General features: G+C 40.8%; 1 protein-coding gene across 10 annotated transcripts in view; it reads left to right on the top strand.

Moving 5' to 3' along the window:
- ATP9B (ATPase phospholipid transporting 9B (putative)) overlaps window positions 1-17,785 on the top strand; it is a 295,138-nt gene that overhangs the window by 200,368 nt on the left and 76,985 nt on the right. The window lies entirely within an intron of this gene.

Here is a 17,785-nt window from a genome sequence, read left to right as displayed (position 1 = left end):
GGTATTTAGTACTCACATTCTCCTAAAAAGCTTTACTACAGACTATTTATCCCACTCTAAAGCTCTAGGACCAAAATTCTGTTTGTCCTTACTTAATTTTCTCCTTTTTTTCATCAAAGAACTCTTACCAATCCGTAACAGATTAAAGACAAGCACTTGGAATCTGGTACTGTAAGGAGAGCCACATCTGACGGCCGACATTCCTCCTTGGTGTGTTGATTTATAATTTAAATTCCAAGTAATTCTTAGTGAACTAAAAATAAAAGAATACTTATATAGCATAATAAACAAAATATGTTGCAAACGAAATTCAACATAGTTTTAAATTATTAAATAGTAGAAAAATCCTCACTGTAGTCAGCAAGAGGACAGAGAAATCTGCAAACAAGTTGTTATTTAAAATTCATAATGGAAGCTCTAGCCATTGCAGGAAGACAAATAGAAATAAGATATAAGACTAAAGGAAGAAACAAATATTTGCAGATATAGCAAAAGTGGCAGGTTACAGATTAAAATAACAAAATAGGTCGCTAATACATAGTGGAGAATAGACTGAAGAGATTGAAGAATAAACCTCCATTCACGGCGGCTGCATGTATAGAAGACACAGAGGCAGGAACCTGAGGAATGAATGGAAAGGGCTCACAGATGGTCCCCAACCCCACAGTCGCTCAGCTTGATTGATGGTGGTGCGATAGCATTCACTCAGAACTGTACTTCCACTATCAGCCTGATGGTGGTGCGATAGCATTCACTCAGAACTGTACTTCCACTATCAGCCTGATGGTGGTGCGATAGCGTTCACTCAGAACTGTACTTCCACTATCAGCCTGATGGTGGTGCGATAGCGTTCACTCAGAACTGTACTTCCACTATCCGTGCAGCCATTCTTTTTTTCACTTTCAATACGGTATTCAGGAAATTACATGAGCTATTCAGCACTTTATTATAAAACAGGCTTTGTGTTAGCTGATTTTGCCCAACTGTCAGCTAACATAAGGGTTCTGACACAGTTAAGGTAGACAGGGCTAGGCCATGGTATTGGGAAGGTGAGATGCATTAAATGCATTTTCTACTGAGGATGGGTCTCTTGGATGCAGCCCCATCATAAGGTGAGGAGTCCCTGTTTTGAAAGTCATACTGTTGTCTCAAAAGTAGAAACTCAATATTCTTCGTGTCAGCTCTCATGGTGAATTTGTAAGTTTAGTGTAATTGAAAGTGCAGTTGTTAGATCTGTGTTTGAGTTCCATTAGACTTTGTCTTGTGAGAGGTTGAGGAACTTGGCCAAGAGAGCAATGCTTATGAATCCCAGTGACTCAAGAGAGCAGTTTGAGGGGCTTTTGGTTCAAAAAGGTAGACTGAGAAAGAATGTTAAGATTTTCCCTTCCCAACTTCATGAAGCCTACAGAAAAATGTTTAAAGAATAAATAAATCCATGGTAATACACAGAAAACAAGCAGGAGTAAAAATATTAGAGGATCCAGAAATGGAGTTATTTCTGGAAAACAGTTGGAATCAGTTTGCAGGTGATAGCAGAGCAAAGCAGACCGAAGTTGCCAGTGGCTGCTGAGGGGCCCCCACATGGGTGGGAGAAATGTCCCACAGAAACGAGGGGTGGACGAGCCCCAGACCTGAGCTGACAGGTGTGTGGGGCAGCACGGGAAGCCATCAGGCCACCGTGAGTGGTGCCTGTGAGAGCAGGTGGCCACCAGCATCTGCCCATACGCCACCTGTTAGGGCTGCTTTCGCAATGTGGGGAGGCTTTCGGGGAGAAGCACTCACTGCTGCATGTGCCCTGCCCCTTACACAGAGTTCACAGATAGCCCCTTGATTCGGAAGCCGGCCCTTTGGAGGAACAGGTCTATGGGACTGCAGAAGAAACCCGCCCCAGCTTGCTTTAGAGATAGTTTAGTCTTTATTGATAAATATAATCAGAAATGAAGATCACCAGCATGAAACTGAAGTAGCAAAATATGAGCAACAATACTGTTCCCAAATAAAACAAATTCATAGAAAAAGCAAAAGAAGGCCGGGCGCGGTGGCTCACGCCTGTGATCCCAGCACTTTGGGAGGCCGAGACGGGCGGATCACGAGGTCAGGAGATCGAGACCATCCTGGCTAACACGGTGAAACCCGTCTCTACTAAAAAATACAAAAAACTAGCCAGGGGAGGTGGCGGGCGCCTGTAGTCCCAGCCACTCTGGAGGCTGAGGCAGGAGAATGGCGTAAACCCGGGAGGCGGAGCTTGCAGTGAGCTGAGATCCGGCCACTGCACTCTAGACTGGGTGACAGAGCGAGACTCTGTCTCAAAAAAAAAAAATAAAGAAAGAAAGAAAAAGCAAAAGAAACTTCAAGAAAAATTTTAAGAGAATTTATTCATATCTATGAGCTTAATATCCAAATTCAGCGGCACTTCTGTGCACCAGCAACAATGAGGATATTTAATACCAAAACACCAGTTAGAAGAACAACAAAAAGCATAAAATCATTAAAAATAAATGTAAACAAAAATGCATAAGACCTAAATGGATGTAAGTTTTTAAAATTTGAAAGCCCTTAAGACCGAAATAGGTAAGCATATTGTCTTCATGAATAGAATATCTTAGCGTAATAAAGATATCATTTCTTCTCACATTGAGAGATCTGACGTGTTTGCAAGCCTAGGAGGAATCAGAAACTCCTGTTCACTGTTGGTGGGAACTTAGGTAAGCGCATCACTTGGTAAAACACATTTTGGCATTATCAGTCAAACTGAATATGCACGTGTTCTGCTATCCAGCAGTTTTGCTCCTGCTTCTGTTCCCTAAATAAATGTTTGCACATCTACACCAGAAGACATGTAAGAGTATTCATAGCATTATAATGGTTAACAAAAGCAAGCAACTGTCTAGATATAACACAAAAAAGTTTATCAGAAGTAGAATGGACCAATAAATTGTGGAATGTTCTTACAGTTGAATACTAAATAGCAGTGACAATGGAGTATAAATATTGACAGAAACGTGGATGGCTTTCTTTTTTTTTTTTTTTTAATTTTTTTTTATTATACTTTAAGTTCTAGGGTACATGTGTATAACGTGCAGGTTTGTTACATATGTATACTTGTGCCATGTTGGTGTGCTGTACCCATCAACTCGTCAGCACCCATCAATTCGTCATTTATATCAGGTATAACTCCCAATGCAATCCCTCCCCCCTCCCCCCTCCCCATGATAGCCCCCGATGTGTGATGTTCCCCTTCCCGAGTCCAAGTGATGTCATTGTTCAGTTCCCACCTATGAGTGAGAACAGGCGGTGTTTGGTTTTCTGTTCTTGTGATAGTTTGCTAAGAATGATGGTTTCCAGCTGCATCCATGTCCCTACAGAGGACGCAAACTCATCCTTTTTTATGGCTACATAATATTCCATGGTGTATATGTGCCACATTTTCTTAATCCAGTCTGTCACAGATGGACATTTGGGTTGATTCCAAGTCTTTGCTATTGTGAATAGTGCCGCAATAAACATACGTGTGCATGTGTCTTTATAGCACCATGATTTATAATCCTTTGGGTATATACCCAGTAGTGGGATGGCTGGGTCATATGGTACATCTAGATCTAGATCCTTGAGGAATCGCCATACTGTTTTCCATAATGGTTGAACTAGTTTACAATCCCACCAACAGTGTAAAAGTGTTCCTATTTCTCCACATCCTCTCCAGCACCTGTTGTTTCCTGACTTTTTAATGATTGCCATTCTAACTGGTGTGAGATGGTATCTCAATGTGGTTTTGATTTGCATTTCTCTGATGGCCAGTGATGATGAGCATTTTTTCATGTGTCTGTTGGCTGTATGAATGTCTTCTTTTGAGAAATGTCTGTTCATATCCTTTGCCCACTTTTTGATGGGGTTGTTTATTTTTTTCTTGTAAATTTGTTTGAGTTCTTTGTAGATTCTGGATGTTAGCCCTTTGTCAGATGAGTAGATTGCAAAAATTTTCTCCCATTCTGTAGGTTGCCTGTTCACTCTGATGGTAGTTTCTTTTGCTGTGCAGAAGCTCCTTAGTTTAATTAGATCCCATTTGTCAATTTTGGCTTTTGCTGCCGTTGCTTTTGGTGTTTTAGACATGAAGTCCTTGCCCATGCCTATGTCCTGAATGGTACTACCTAGGTTTTCTTCTAGGGTTTTTATGGTATTAGGTCTAACATTTAAGTCTCTAATCCATCTTGAATTAATTTTCATATAAGGAGTAAGGAAGGATCCAGTTTCAGCTTTCTACTTATGACTAGCCAATTTTCCCAGCACCATTTATTAAATAGGGAGTCCTTTCCCCATTTCTTGTTTCTCTCAGGTTTGTCAAAAATCAGATGGCTGTAGATGTGTGGTATTATTTCTGAGGACTCTGTTCTGTTGCATTGGTCTATATCTCTGTTGTGGTACCAGTACCATGCTGTTTTGGTTACTGTAGCCTTATAGTATAGTTTGAAGTCAGGTAGCGTGATGCCTCCAGCTTTGTTCTTTTGACTTAGGATTGTCTTGGCAATGCGGGCTCTTTTTTGGTTCCATATGAACTTTAAAGCCGTTTTTTCCAATTCTGTGAAGAAAGTCATTGGTAGCTTGATGGGGATGGCATTGAATCTATAAATAACCTTGGGCAGTATGGCCATTTTCACGATATTGATTCTTCCTATCCATGAGCATGGTATGTTCTTCCATTTGTTAGTGTCCTCTTTTATTTCACTGAGCAGTGGTTTGTAGTTCTCCTTGAAGAGGTCCTTTACATCCCTTGTAAGTTGGATTCCTAGGTATTTTATTGTCTTTGAAGCAGTTGTGAATGGAAGTTCATTCATGATTTGGCTCTCTGTTTGTCTGTTACTGGTGTATAAGAATGCTTGTGATTTTTGCACATTAATTTTGTATCCTGAGACTTTGCTGAAGTTGCTTATCAGCTTAAGGAGATTTTGGGCTGAGACAATGGGGTTTTCTAAATATACAATCATGTCATCTGCAAACAGGGACAGTTTGACTTCTTCTTTTCCTAACTGGATACCCTTGATTTCTTTCTCTTCCCTGATTGCCCTAGCCAGAACTTCCAACACTATGTTGAATAGGAGTGGTGAAAGAGGGCATCCCTGTCTTGTGCCGGTTTTCAAAGGGAATTTTTCCAGTTTTTGCCCATTCAGTATGATATTAGCTGTGGGTTTGTCATAAATAGCTCTTATTATTTTGAGGTACGTTCCATCAATACCGAATTTATTGAGCGTTTTTAGCATGAAGGGCTGTTGAATTTTGTCAAAAGCCTTTTCTTCATCTATTGAGATAATCATGTGGTTCTTGTCTTTGGTTCTGTTTATATGCTGGATTACGTTTATTGATTTGCAAATGTTGAACCAGCCTTGCATCCCAGGGATGAAGCCCACTTGATCATGGTGGATAAGCTTTTTGATGTGCTGCTGAATCCGGTTTGCCAGTATTTTATTGAGGATTTTTGCATCGATGTTCATCAGGGATATTGGTCTAAAATTTTCTTTTTTTGTTGTGTCTCTGCCAGGCTTTGGTATCAGGATGATGTTGGCCTCATAGAATGAGTTAGGGAGGATTCCCTCTTTTTCTATTGATTGGAATAGTTTCAGAAGGAATGGTACCAGCTCCTCTTTGTACCTCTGGTAGAATTCAGCTGTGAATCCATCTGGTCCTGGACTTTTTTTGGTGGGTAGGCTATTAATTATTGCCTCAATTTCAGAGCCTGCTATTGGTCTATTCAGGGATTCAACTTCTTCCTGGTTAGTCTTGGGAGAGTGTAAGTGTCCAGGAAATTATCCATTTCTTCTAGATTTTCTAGTTGATTTGCGTAGAGGTGTTTATAGTATTCTCTGATGGTAGTTTGTATTTCTGTGGGGTCCGTGGTGATATCCCCTTTATCATTTTTTATTGCGTCTATTTGATTCTTCTCTCTTTTCTTCTTTATTAGTCTTGCTAGCGGTCTGTCAATTTTGTTGATGTTTTCAAAAAACCAACTCCTGGATTCATTGATTTTTTGGAGGGTTTTTTGTGTCTCTATCTCCTTCAGTTCTGCTCTGATCTTAGTTATTTCTTGCCTTCTGCTAGCTTTTGAATGTGTTTGCTCTTGCTTCTCCAGTTCTTTTAATTGTGATGTTAGAGTGTCAATTTTAGATCTTTCCAGCTTTCTCTTGTGGGCATTTAGTGCTATAAATTTCCCTCTACACACTGCTTTAAATGTGTCCCAGAGATTCTGGTATGTTGTATCTTTGTTCTCATTGGTTTCAAAGAACATCTTTATTTCTGCCTTCATTTCGTTATGTACCCAGTATTCATTCAGGAGCAGGTTGTTCAGTTTCCATGTAGTTGAGCGGTTTTGATTGAGTTTCTTAGTCCTGAGTTCTAGTTTGATTGCACTGTGGTCTGAGAGACAGTTTGTTATAATTTCTGTTCTTGTACATTTGCTGAGGAGTGCTTTACTTCCAATTATGTGGTCAATTTTGGAATAAGTGCGATGTGGTGCTGAGAAGAATGTATATTCAGTTGATTTGCGGTGGAGAATTCTATAGATGTCTATTAGGTCCACTTGGTGCAGAGATGAGTTCAATTCCTGGATATCCTTGTTAACTTTCTGTCTCGTTGATCTGTCTAATGTTGACAGTGGAGTGTTGAAGTCTCCCATTATTATTGTATGGGAGTCTAAGTCTCTTTGTAAGTCTCTAAGGACTTGCTTTATGAATTGGGTGCTCCTGTATTGGGTGCATATATATTTAGGATAGTTAGCTCTTCCTGTTGAATTGATCCCTTTACCATTATGTAATGGCCTTCTTTGTCTCTTTTGATCTTTGATGGTTTAAAGTCTGTTTTATCAGAGACTAGGATTGCAACCCCTGCTTTTTTTTGTTCTCCATTTGCTTGGTAGATCTTCCTCCATCCCTTTATTTTGAGCCTATGTATGTCTCTGCATGTGAGATGGGTCTCCTGAATACAGCAGACTGATGGGTCTTGACTCTTTATCCAGTTTGCCAGTCTGTGTCTTTTAATTGGAGCATTTAGTCCATTAACATTTAAGGTCAATACTGTTATGTGTGAACTTGATCCTGTCATTATGATATTAACTGGTTATTTTGCTCGTTAGTTGATGCAGTTTCTTCCTAGCCTCGATGGTCTTTACATTTTGGCATGTTTTTGCAGTGGCTGGTACCGGTTGTTCCTTTCCATGTTTAGGGCTTCCTTCAGGGTCTCTTGTAGGGCAGGCCTGGTGGTGACAAAATCTCTAAGCATTTGCTTATCTGTAAAGGATTTTCTTTCTCCTTCACTGATGAAACTTAGTTTGGCTGGATATGAAATTCTGGGTTTAAAATTCTTTTCTTTAAGAATGTTGAATATTGGCCCCCACTCTCTTCTGGCTTGTAGAGTTTCTGCCGAGAGATCTGCTGTTAGTCTGATGGGCTTCCCTTTGTGGGTAACCCGACCTTTCTCTCTGGCTGCCCTTAACATTTTTTCCTTCATTTCAACTTTGGTGAATCTGACAATTATGTGTCTTGGAGTTGCTCTTCTCGAGGAGTATCTTTGTGGTGTTCTCTGTATTTCCTGAATGTGAATGTTGGCCTGCCCTACTAGGTTGGGGAAGTTCTCCTGGATGATGTCCTGAAGAGTGTTTTCCAACTTGGTTCCATTTTCCCCCTCACTTTCAGGCACCCCAATCAGACGTAGTCTGATTGGTCTTTTTACATAATCCCATACTTCTTGCAGGCTTTGTTCATTTCTTTTTCTTCTTTTTTCTTTTGGTTTCTCTTCTCGCTTCATTTCATTCATTTGATCCTCAATCGCTGATACTCTTTCTTCTAGTTGATCAAGTCGGTTACTGAAGCTTGTGGATTTGTCACGTATTTCTCGTGTCATGGTTTTCATCTCTGTCATTTCATTTATGACCTTCTCTGCATTAATTATTCTAGCTATCAATTCTTGCACTCTTTTTTCAAGATTTTTAGTTTCTTTGCGCTGGGTACGTAATTCCTCCTTTAGCTCTGAGAAGTTTGATGGACTGAAGCCTTCTTCTCTCATCTCGTCAAAGTCATTCTCTGACCAGCTTTGATCCGTTGCTGGCGATGAGATGCGCTCCTTTGCAGGGGGAGATGCGCTCTTGTTTTTTGAATTTCCAGCTTTTCTGCCCTGCTTCTTCCCCATCTTTGTGGTTTTATCTGCCTCTGGTCTTTGATGATGGTGACGTACTGATGGGGTTTTGGTATAGGTGTTCTTCCTGTTTGGTAGTTTTCCTTCTAATAGTCAGGACCCTCAGCTGTAGGTCTGTTGGAGATTGCTTGAGGTCCACTCCAGACCCTGTTTGCCTGGGTATCAGCAGCAGAGGTTGCAGAAGATAGAATATTGCTGAACAGCGAGTGTACCTGTCTGATTCTTCCTTTGGAAGCTTCCTCTCAGGGGTGTACTCCACCCTGTGAGGTGTGGGGTGTCAGACTGCCTCTAGTGGGGGATGTCTCCCAGTTAGGCTACTCAGGGGTCAGGGACCCACTTGAGGAGGCAGTCTGTCCGTTCTCAGATCTCAACCTCCGTGTTGGGAGATCCACTGCTCTCTTCAAAGCTGTCAGACAGAGTCGTTCGGGTCTGCACAGGCCTCTGCGGCTTCCCCTGTTGTTTTTTAGCTGTGCCCTGTCCCCAGAGGTGGAGTCTACAGAGATAGGCAGGTTTCCTTGAGCTGCTGTGAGCTCCACCCAGTTCAAGCTTCCCAGCGGCTTTGTTTACCTACTTAAGCCTCAGCAATGGCGGGCGCCCCTCCCCCGGCCTCGCTGATGCCTTGCGGTTAGATCACAGACTGCTGTGCTAGCAATGAGGGAGGCTCCGTGGCCGTGGGACCCTCCCGGCCAGGTGTGGGTATAATCTCCTGGTGTGCCCATTTGCTTAAAGCGCAGTATTGGGGTGGGAATTACCCGATTTTCCAGGTGTTGTGTGTCTCAGTTCGCCTGGCTAGGAAAAGGGATTCCCTTCCGCCTTGCGCTTCCCAGGTGAGGCAATGCCTCGCCCTGCTTCAGCTCTCGCTGGTCGGGCTGCAGCAGCTGACCAGCACCGATTGTCCGGCACTCCCCAGTGAGGTGACCCCAGTACCTCAGTTGAAAATGCAGAAATCACCGGTCTTCTGTGTCGCTCGCGCTGGGAGTTGGAGACTGGAGCTGTTCCTATTCGGCCATCTTGCTCCGCTGGATGGCTTTCAAAATAGAATATTCAAGAACTAAGAGAAACACAAGAAAAAATTTAATAAGGTTTATTTATATAAAGATAAAAGCCATAAAAGATTAAACCATTTAATATTTAGAGGAAAATAAAGGATGAAGCTGTAAATAAAAGCAAACATTATAAAAAGCATGTAGACCAATATGAATCAGAAGGAAGCTGGTATATCTACCTTGGTTAATATTAAGCAAAATAAACCTTAAAATGAAAAACATTATTTAAGAAAGAGGGTCACTACATAAAAGGTTCAATTCAAAATGTTTGTGTACTTAATAAAATAGCTTCAATATATAAAACAAGAATTAATACAGGGAGAAATTGATTATTTGCTGTCAACCACAGGAAGAAATGTTTACATCTCTTTTGTTTATTGGTTAGCCAAGCAGGCAGTTCAGAAGATTTGAATAGCATAATTGTCAGTTTTAGATCTTATGGACATACACAGAATTATTTAACAACTAGAGAACACATGTGCTTATCAGACATGTATGAGAAAGTTACGAAAATTTGATACATACTAGGCCATGGGTCAAATTTCAGTAAATGTCAAAGAATGGATATTTCTGATCACAGTAAAAAGAGGTAAGAGTTAGAAGTTAATAACAAAGAAATAAGTTTTTAAATCTCTCATTTTTAGAAATTGAAGTACATACTTTTAAATAGCATAGATCCAAAAATAATACAGATTAAAAATGCGTAGAACTAAATAATAATATAATCACTTTATATCAAAACCCATAGAATGTACAAAATCAAGGTTTTATAGGAAGTTTCCTTCATTTTTTTAAATAGAAAAACAAGCCTAAAAGTTATCTAAATAGCCAACTTAAGAATAGTAAAATAAATTCAAGGAAAATACAAGGAAAGAAGATACCAACAGAAAGCGGTGACTTGATAAAACCATCAAGGATTAATATGGCCTGTCAGTCTTTTGAAAAGACAGCAAAATAAACACACTTTCAAAATTCTGATCTTTGAAAAGTAAGAGAAAGTGGGCTGGGTGCAGTGACTCACACCTGTAATCCCAGCACTTTGGGAGGCTGAGGTGGGTCGATCACCTGAGGTCAGGAGTTCAAGACCAGCCTGACCAACATGGAGAAACCCCATCTCTACTAAAGTTAGCAGGGTGTGGTGGCGCGTGCCTGTAGTCTCAGCTACTTGGGAGGCTGAGGCAGGAGAATTACTTGAACTTGGGAGGCGGAGATCCCGGTGAGGTGAGATTGCGCCATTGCATGCCAGCCTGGGCAACAAGAGTGAAACTCCATCTCCCAAAAAAAAAAAAAACGGTAAGAGAAGGCATGAATACATATTACAAAAGAGAAGAGGGACATAGATACAGATATATCTGATATTTTTAAAAAATTTTAGGAGAATGACAATATTTTACAATCAGTAAATCTAAAAAGCTGAATAATAGAAAAATTCTCAGAAAAAAATGTAAGCTGTTAAAAATGACTCAGAAGAAACAGTTTTAGCTATCCTAAAACCATTAGAGTAGTTTTTAAAAAAATCTGGGGCCAGGTGCAGTGGCTCACACCAGTAATCCCAGCACTTTGGGAGGCTGAGGCAGGTGGGTCACTGAGACCAGCCTCACCAACATGGTGAAACTCTGTCTCTACTAATGGGTCTACTGATGGATCTGGCCAAATCAAATGGAAAACTTTCTGGAAAGGGTTCACGATTCCAGATGCCATTAAGAACATATGTAGTTCGTGGGAGGAGGTCAACATTCATACAGGTTTGGAAGAAATTGATTCCAACCAACCCTCACGGATGGCTATTGGAAGGTTTCAAGACCTCCACAGAGGAAAGAGCTGCAGGTGTGGTGGAAATAGCGAGAGAATTAGGAGTGGAGCCTGAAGATGACTGAATTGTGGCAACCTCAGGATGAAACTCGAACAGATGAGGAGTTGCTTCTTACGGATGAGCAAAGAAAGTAGTTTCTTGAAATGGAATCTGCCCCTGGAGAAGATGCTGTGAAGGTTGTTAAAGTGACTTTAAAATCCAAGGATTTAGAAAATTCCGTAAGCTAAGCTGATAAAGCACTGGCAGGGTCTGAGAGCATCAACTTCAGTTTCAAATGAAGTTCTGTGAGTACGGTGCTATCCAACAACATTGCATGCTGCGCAGAAATCTTCCGTGAAAAGAAGAGTCTGTTCATGTGGCAAATTTCATTGTTGTCTTATTTGAGGAATTGCCACAGCCAGTCCAAACTTCAGCAACCACCACCCTGATCAGTCAACAGCCGTCAACATTAAGACAAGACCCTCTACCAGCAAAAAGATTGAAAATTGCTGAAGACTCAGATGATTGTTAACACGTTTTTAAAATATTTTTAAATTACGGTATGTACATTGTTTTTTAGACATACTACTAGTTGCACACGTAATAGACTTACTATAGTGTAAACATCACTTTTCTATGAACTGGGAAACGCAAAAATTCATGTGGCTCACTTTGTTGTGGTATTCACTTGATTGCCCAGGTCTGGAACCAAGCCCTTCCACTGTCTCTGAGTTGTGCCTGTAGTTTCCTATCTAGTTTCCTATGTACTTCATATCCTCAAGTGGAAAGGGCTTTGGAATCAGATCTGGGATTGAGTCTTGGTGCCCCCCAGCTGTGTGTGATGTTAGGCAAATCCTTTAACCCTTCTGAGCAAAAGAAATGTGTCGTCAGTCACTAAAATTTTGTGCTAGTTTGTTACACAGCTCTAGATAACAGGGGCACCCAGACCAACAGAGAAATACAAATCACTCTCAAATCTGAAAACAGCTGGTCATGCCCCCCTTGCCTTTGTGAGACCTTTAGTGCCCTGGTATTTACTGCTAATCGGTTGTTTTATTCCAGGAACTTAAATAATTAAGATCTTTCTATTTTGTGTTCTGTATTTTAGTCATATAAATACTTCTGCTCTTTTGGTCTGCCCTTAAGTGTAAATCAGAAGTCAGACAGGCTTTTGCAGTCACCTTGGGGGCCTCAGTCACAGCACAGAGGTTCTGTAACTGTGGATGGTTGTTTGATATTATAAAGCGTTCTGGTTCTCGGTATCAGAGGAAGCATGTTGAGGCATAAGGCAGTTTGCAGATATCTTCCAAGTGCCTTGAGTTTCAGCTGAAGTGATGGAGAGTGAACTGTTGTCTCAGGAGCCTTATGTTACTAACATAATTGGAAGGTGGTCCTTTGCATGATTGTAAATGGGGTCTGTGCTTCATCAATAAGCTTTTGGATAAGAAGCGTCCATCACAGTGGTTCTCTCATTTGCCAGGGCAGAATAGAAAATGAAGTATCCCAATAATTGCATTATAGTTTCCTTCTTGTGGACAAGAAAGCAATGTGGTATAATTAGGTTTGATTGGAGTGCACATTTCCGGTAAGATCTGAAATTAATGATGTTGCTGTAGTGACACATCTGCGGCCACCAGTGCGTGAAACATAAAGCAGTTCATTCGACAGGCGTAGACATCTGTGAGCTGCAAGGATGCAGAGCATATTGACACTGACCAGAAATACTCGACGCCGGCTGATGAATGAACAAATGATGCTGAAACAGGAGGACAGATAATTTGTACTTAATCTGCTGGGAGAACTTTCATCTTCTCACTGGTTGCATTTGACAATGCCATTGTTTAAAGAACAATGCTGCAGAGAACTCATAAATTTTAAAACTTAACTCAGGGTGCAGCCTATTAAAGCAATACATTAATTCCTTTGTTAGGGAGGTTTTACCTTCATGTAGAACAAAGCCGTTACTAAAAACACCCACTAAAACAACAGGTTTGTAGGACTCACATTTTAATTATAGCATCCATTACCCAAAATGCCGTGTTGTTCACAATTGAATCACATGTAAGTTTCACAAGACGGCATCATCATGACGGGGAAAGCTGTTTTCCCAGTTTGTAAGGGCAGCCAAGCACGACATGTGTGCTGGCGAGTGCATACAAGGCAAGCAGATCTCACAGGTAAGACTTGGAAATGTTTTTTAAACCAAAGGGCAACTATAGTCTCTTATGCATGATGCTAATAACCGGGTATTCAGTTACAACAAACATGAGTAGCCATACCGGTACAGTTTTTACTAATGTGTGTCCTTGGATATGAGTGCTGTAATTAACATTTTGGGGGTGTTTGGGCCAGTTGAGATATTAACACATGCAAATACTTAACTGATGTGTACAGTACTGAGAATCTTAATGTTTAGAGAAAGCCTGATTCACAGAGACTGTATTTGACTTTAAATATAATATTGACTTCACTTTAAACAGTATCATTGACTTTGAATACATTTGGCTTCACTTTAAAAAGTGTCAAATAATTTCAAAAGTCAAAGCATACTTTAAAGATTGGTAAATTAGTCTTATCACTTAAGTTTTGTTTCCATTTCTTGTAAGGTCTAAGTAAGTTTGTGTTTTGATACACCCGTTGATTATGTGTGTGTATGACTTTAACTAGAATCTTCACAAGAAAGTTTCTTGCTCTAGGTGCGTGGCATATCCCAGTGTTACCTTTGTTTATATATGAAAATCACTGGCTCCCTCTTGTATGTTGGTGTGGTAGAGTTTAGTTAGGGGTGAGGCCAATTCACAATTCAGGAGTATCTGGTCTGAAACCTCTGCAGCTGTGTCTCAGACACTGTCTCCTTCGCTCAGTCATGGATCACATCTGTTGTCACTCTCTGAATGATGCCTGCAGGACTTTTTCCCTAGAAATTAATTTCCTCTTTGCCTGCTCTGCTCATTATAGTCCCAAAAAAACTCTTTTTCATTAAAGAGCTGCAGCTTTTTTTTTTTTTAAAGAAATCGGAAACCTTTTGTCAAAAGACAGTTTCTGTCTCTATAGCTGCATACCATAACCGAGTCTGCCATGGTTCTCTTTGAGGTGACGGCACTCTTACTCTCTGGCTGCATTCTTTCCTCCCTTTTTCAGAGCTTCCAATTTCGGGGCATATTAATTTCTGTTGTATTAAAATGACAAAAGTTGTAGAAATCACCAGTGTTTGAAATCATGGAGAGCATTTGAGGTAAGATTTGAGAAAGAATTTGTATTACAGACTGCGTTATCTACTACCGCACAAGAGAGGAAGGAAAGTCCAAAATTAGCAAGTAATGAAATAAAAAAATCATCGAGATTTAAAAAATGTTTTTGGGCTTCATCTTCGTATGTGAAGAAAGTGTGCTCCTCACCTGAAGGAATGTCTGCATAAGTATTGTAGTTTCTTTAACCGAATAAGGTGTGATTACATTTATTCACATGGACAGAATAACAAACCCAAAAACTTTATCGTTCATTTGGTGAAAGATGTTAGTCATTTATTTGAATATGTCAGTTTTAAGCTACCGATAACATGATTGATTAGCAACAGAAACATTTTAGAAGATGCATAGCTAGTAATACCACGTGTTTGTTTGATTTAAATGATCACCTGTCAGGATACATCATTCACATATTCAACTCTCACCATAATCTAACTTTAAAACATTCTCATCACCCCAGAAAGCAACCTTGGCACTCCCCATCCTTCCCCTTCCACCTCCCGTGGCCCGAGACAGCCCCTGGTTACTTTCTGTCTCCGAGGACTTGCCTGTCCTGGGCGTTCCACGTAAATGAGTCAGATGTATGCAGCCCCTGCCGGCCTCCTTCACCGGCATATACTCTTACAGGTTCATGCATATTGTAGCGTGTATCAGTGCCTCATTCTGTTTATTGCCAAATAATATTCCATCGTGTGGATACGCCACACTTTTTTTTACCCATTCATAAGCTGATGGACATGGATTGTTTCTACTTTTTGCCTATTACAACTAATGGTACTGCGAGCATTCAAGGCTCTAGCCAATACAGTCAGGCAAGAGGAAGAAGGCGGCATCCACCTTGTAAAGGAGAGCAGAGCTCTCTGTGTGTGTGACGTGATCATGTCCGTAGGAAATCCTCAGGAGTCAGCCAGCCCTCTATTAATAAAGGGGTTTGGTAAGATCATAAGACACAAGATCAACACACAAGAATGAAATTGTATTTCTGTATGCTAACAACGAACTATCCAGAGATAGAATTAAGAAAACAATTGTATTTACAGTGCATCAAAAAATATTTCATTGTGTTCAGATGGCACAATTCTGGTCTCTTTGATCTATAGGTTTTATGTAATGCCTATTAGAATCCCAGCTACCTTTGCATAAATTGGCAAGCTGATTCTGAAATTCACATAGAGATACTAGGGATTCAGCATGGCTACAGCAATCTTGAAAAACAAAGTTAGAGGACTTGCAACTCCTGATTGCTTCTTAAAAAAAAAAAAAAAAAAAAGACATGCTTCTGAGGAATGTGGGCTGTGCAGTGGGGGGTGGGCGAAAGATGTGAGGTTGGGGGTTTGTTTTGTTTTGTTTTTGAAACAGAGTCTTGCTCTGTCACCCAGGCTGGAGTGCAATGGTGCAGTTGTGGGTCACTGAAGCCTTGACCTCCTGGGCTTAACTGATCCTCGTGCCTCAGCACCCAAAGTTCTGGGATTACAAGCATGAACCATTGCACCTGGCAGCAGCTCCTGGTTTCAAGCCCTAATACAAAGCTACAGTAATCAGGACATTGTGGTATGTGGTGCAGGCATAAGGATAGACACATAGATTGATGGACTAGAAGTGAGAGGCCATAAATAAATCCAGACACTTATGGTCATTGGGTTTTCAACAAGGATGCCAAGATAATTCTATGGAGAAAGAATAGTCTTTTCAACAGATGGTGCTGGGCAACTAGATATCCCATGCAAAAAATGAAGTTGGATAGTGATCCCACTTGTACCCAAAAGCTAACTCAAAATGGATCATAGACCTAAATACAAGCACTAAAATTATAGTATTTTTAATTACTCAGCTTTGAGAAAGTATTCTAAATTTGTTGTACAGTTTGAATGTTTGCCCCCTCCAAAACTCCTACTGAAATGTCATTCCCAGTGTGACACTATAAAGAGGTGGGGCCTGTAAGAGGCAAGTGGATCGTGAGGGATCTTAAGGGATCTGCTCTCATGAATGAGCGAATCTACCCATGGATTAATGGGTGAATGGATCAGTGGGTTTTCATGGAGTGTTAGTTGTCGCAAGAGTGGGTCTGTTATGAAAGCCAGTTTGGCCCTCATGAGCCTGCTCCCATCGTGGGGCGGCCTGCAGTGCCTTGGGACTCCACAGAGAGTCCCCATCAGCAGAAAGGCCCTGACCAGATGCAGCACCTCAGCCTTGGACTTTCCAGCCTCCAGAACTGTAAGAAATAAATTCCTTTTTAAAATTAATTACCCAGTCTCAGGTATTTGGTTATAGCAACAGAAAATGGACTAAGACAATTCTCCATTTCATTCTCCCTGGCTCCAGTTAAGTAACTGAATAGACTTTTGGGTATCTACCGAGATACAAAGCTTTATAAACATAACTCAAAAGGAGAAATAGTTCAAACCTAAGTTTCAGTTATCTTTTAAATTATTTTCAACCATTAGATGCATAAATGCACAGATATTATATTCAGTATTTTAGCATCACCTTGTATGTTTCTGTGATAGCTATCTGGTCTCCAGTATTTCAAGGCGTCTTTGCGTACATGTAGAATTCCCCTCAGTTTTCCCCAAGCAGCAGTAAGAAGCAAAGTATAATAGCATAGCTGAAGTTGGGAATCTCAGCACTTGAAATGCTACCACCAAACTGAAAAAGGACATCTAACTAAAGCACTGGATTAAAATAGTGGTTTAAAATCCCAGATTTACTGACTAGAAAGAGTCTGTGAATGGAGTGATTATAAATGATGTAACTTTGTTTTTGGAAAACATCTGTTGTCCATGTGGATTTATTGCATTTAGAAATGCCAGGGTTTTCTTCTCCAGAAAAAGATGCCCCAAAGTCAATGATATGTGCCTCAACTATATGCCACTTTCAACCCATGATGAATGTATGGGCTAGGAATCGATTGTGGGCGGCTCTTTACCTCAGAGGAGGCAGTGACCAGACACCCTGCTTCCTGATGGAAGGACACTCCCCGCACTGGGGCCGTGTCCACAGAACCTCACCTCACCAGCTTTGCCCAGCCGTGGCTCACAGGAAACACAGGGCCCACAGGCACAGGAGAAATGGCCAATGGCCAAGTGCAGATTGTGGGAACTGAAACCGTCAGTCCAGGTTCTTTGACAAATCAGTTTCAAGGAAGAAAGAGATGGAGGAGAAAGCTGTAGAGTAAAAGAGGCTCAAAAGACCTTTCTTGGATCCATACTTCTGACAAGCAGTATAAAAACTATGACACATGAGACACCTGGAAATTAGAACCATGACTTCTGTTTGACATGAAGGAGTTGTTCTGGCTTTCTGTTGTGATAATATTTCGGTTCTGTTTAAAGTGTCTTTCTTTCACAAGTGATACTGATGTGCCCATGGTTGAAATGATATGGCTCAGATTAGTTTCAGCAGCACCAAGAGAAGGAGTGAGGTGGGGGCTCAGGTGAAATTGCTGCCCCAGGTCCGTGTTGCCAAAAAGGAGCGATGGCCACGGGGCTTTCAGAAGACTGTCTGTCTTCTTGAGGTAATTT

The sequence above is a fragment of the Trachypithecus francoisi genome, unplaced genomic scaffold (genome assembly GCF_009764315.1).
Source record: "Trachypithecus francoisi isolate TF-2019V2 unplaced genomic scaffold, Tfra_2.0 Lachesis_group19, whole genome shotgun sequence".
NCBI lineage: Eukaryota > Metazoa > Chordata > Mammalia > Primates > Cercopithecidae > Trachypithecus > Trachypithecus francoisi.
This window is presented reverse-complemented; position numbering and strand designations above follow the sequence as displayed.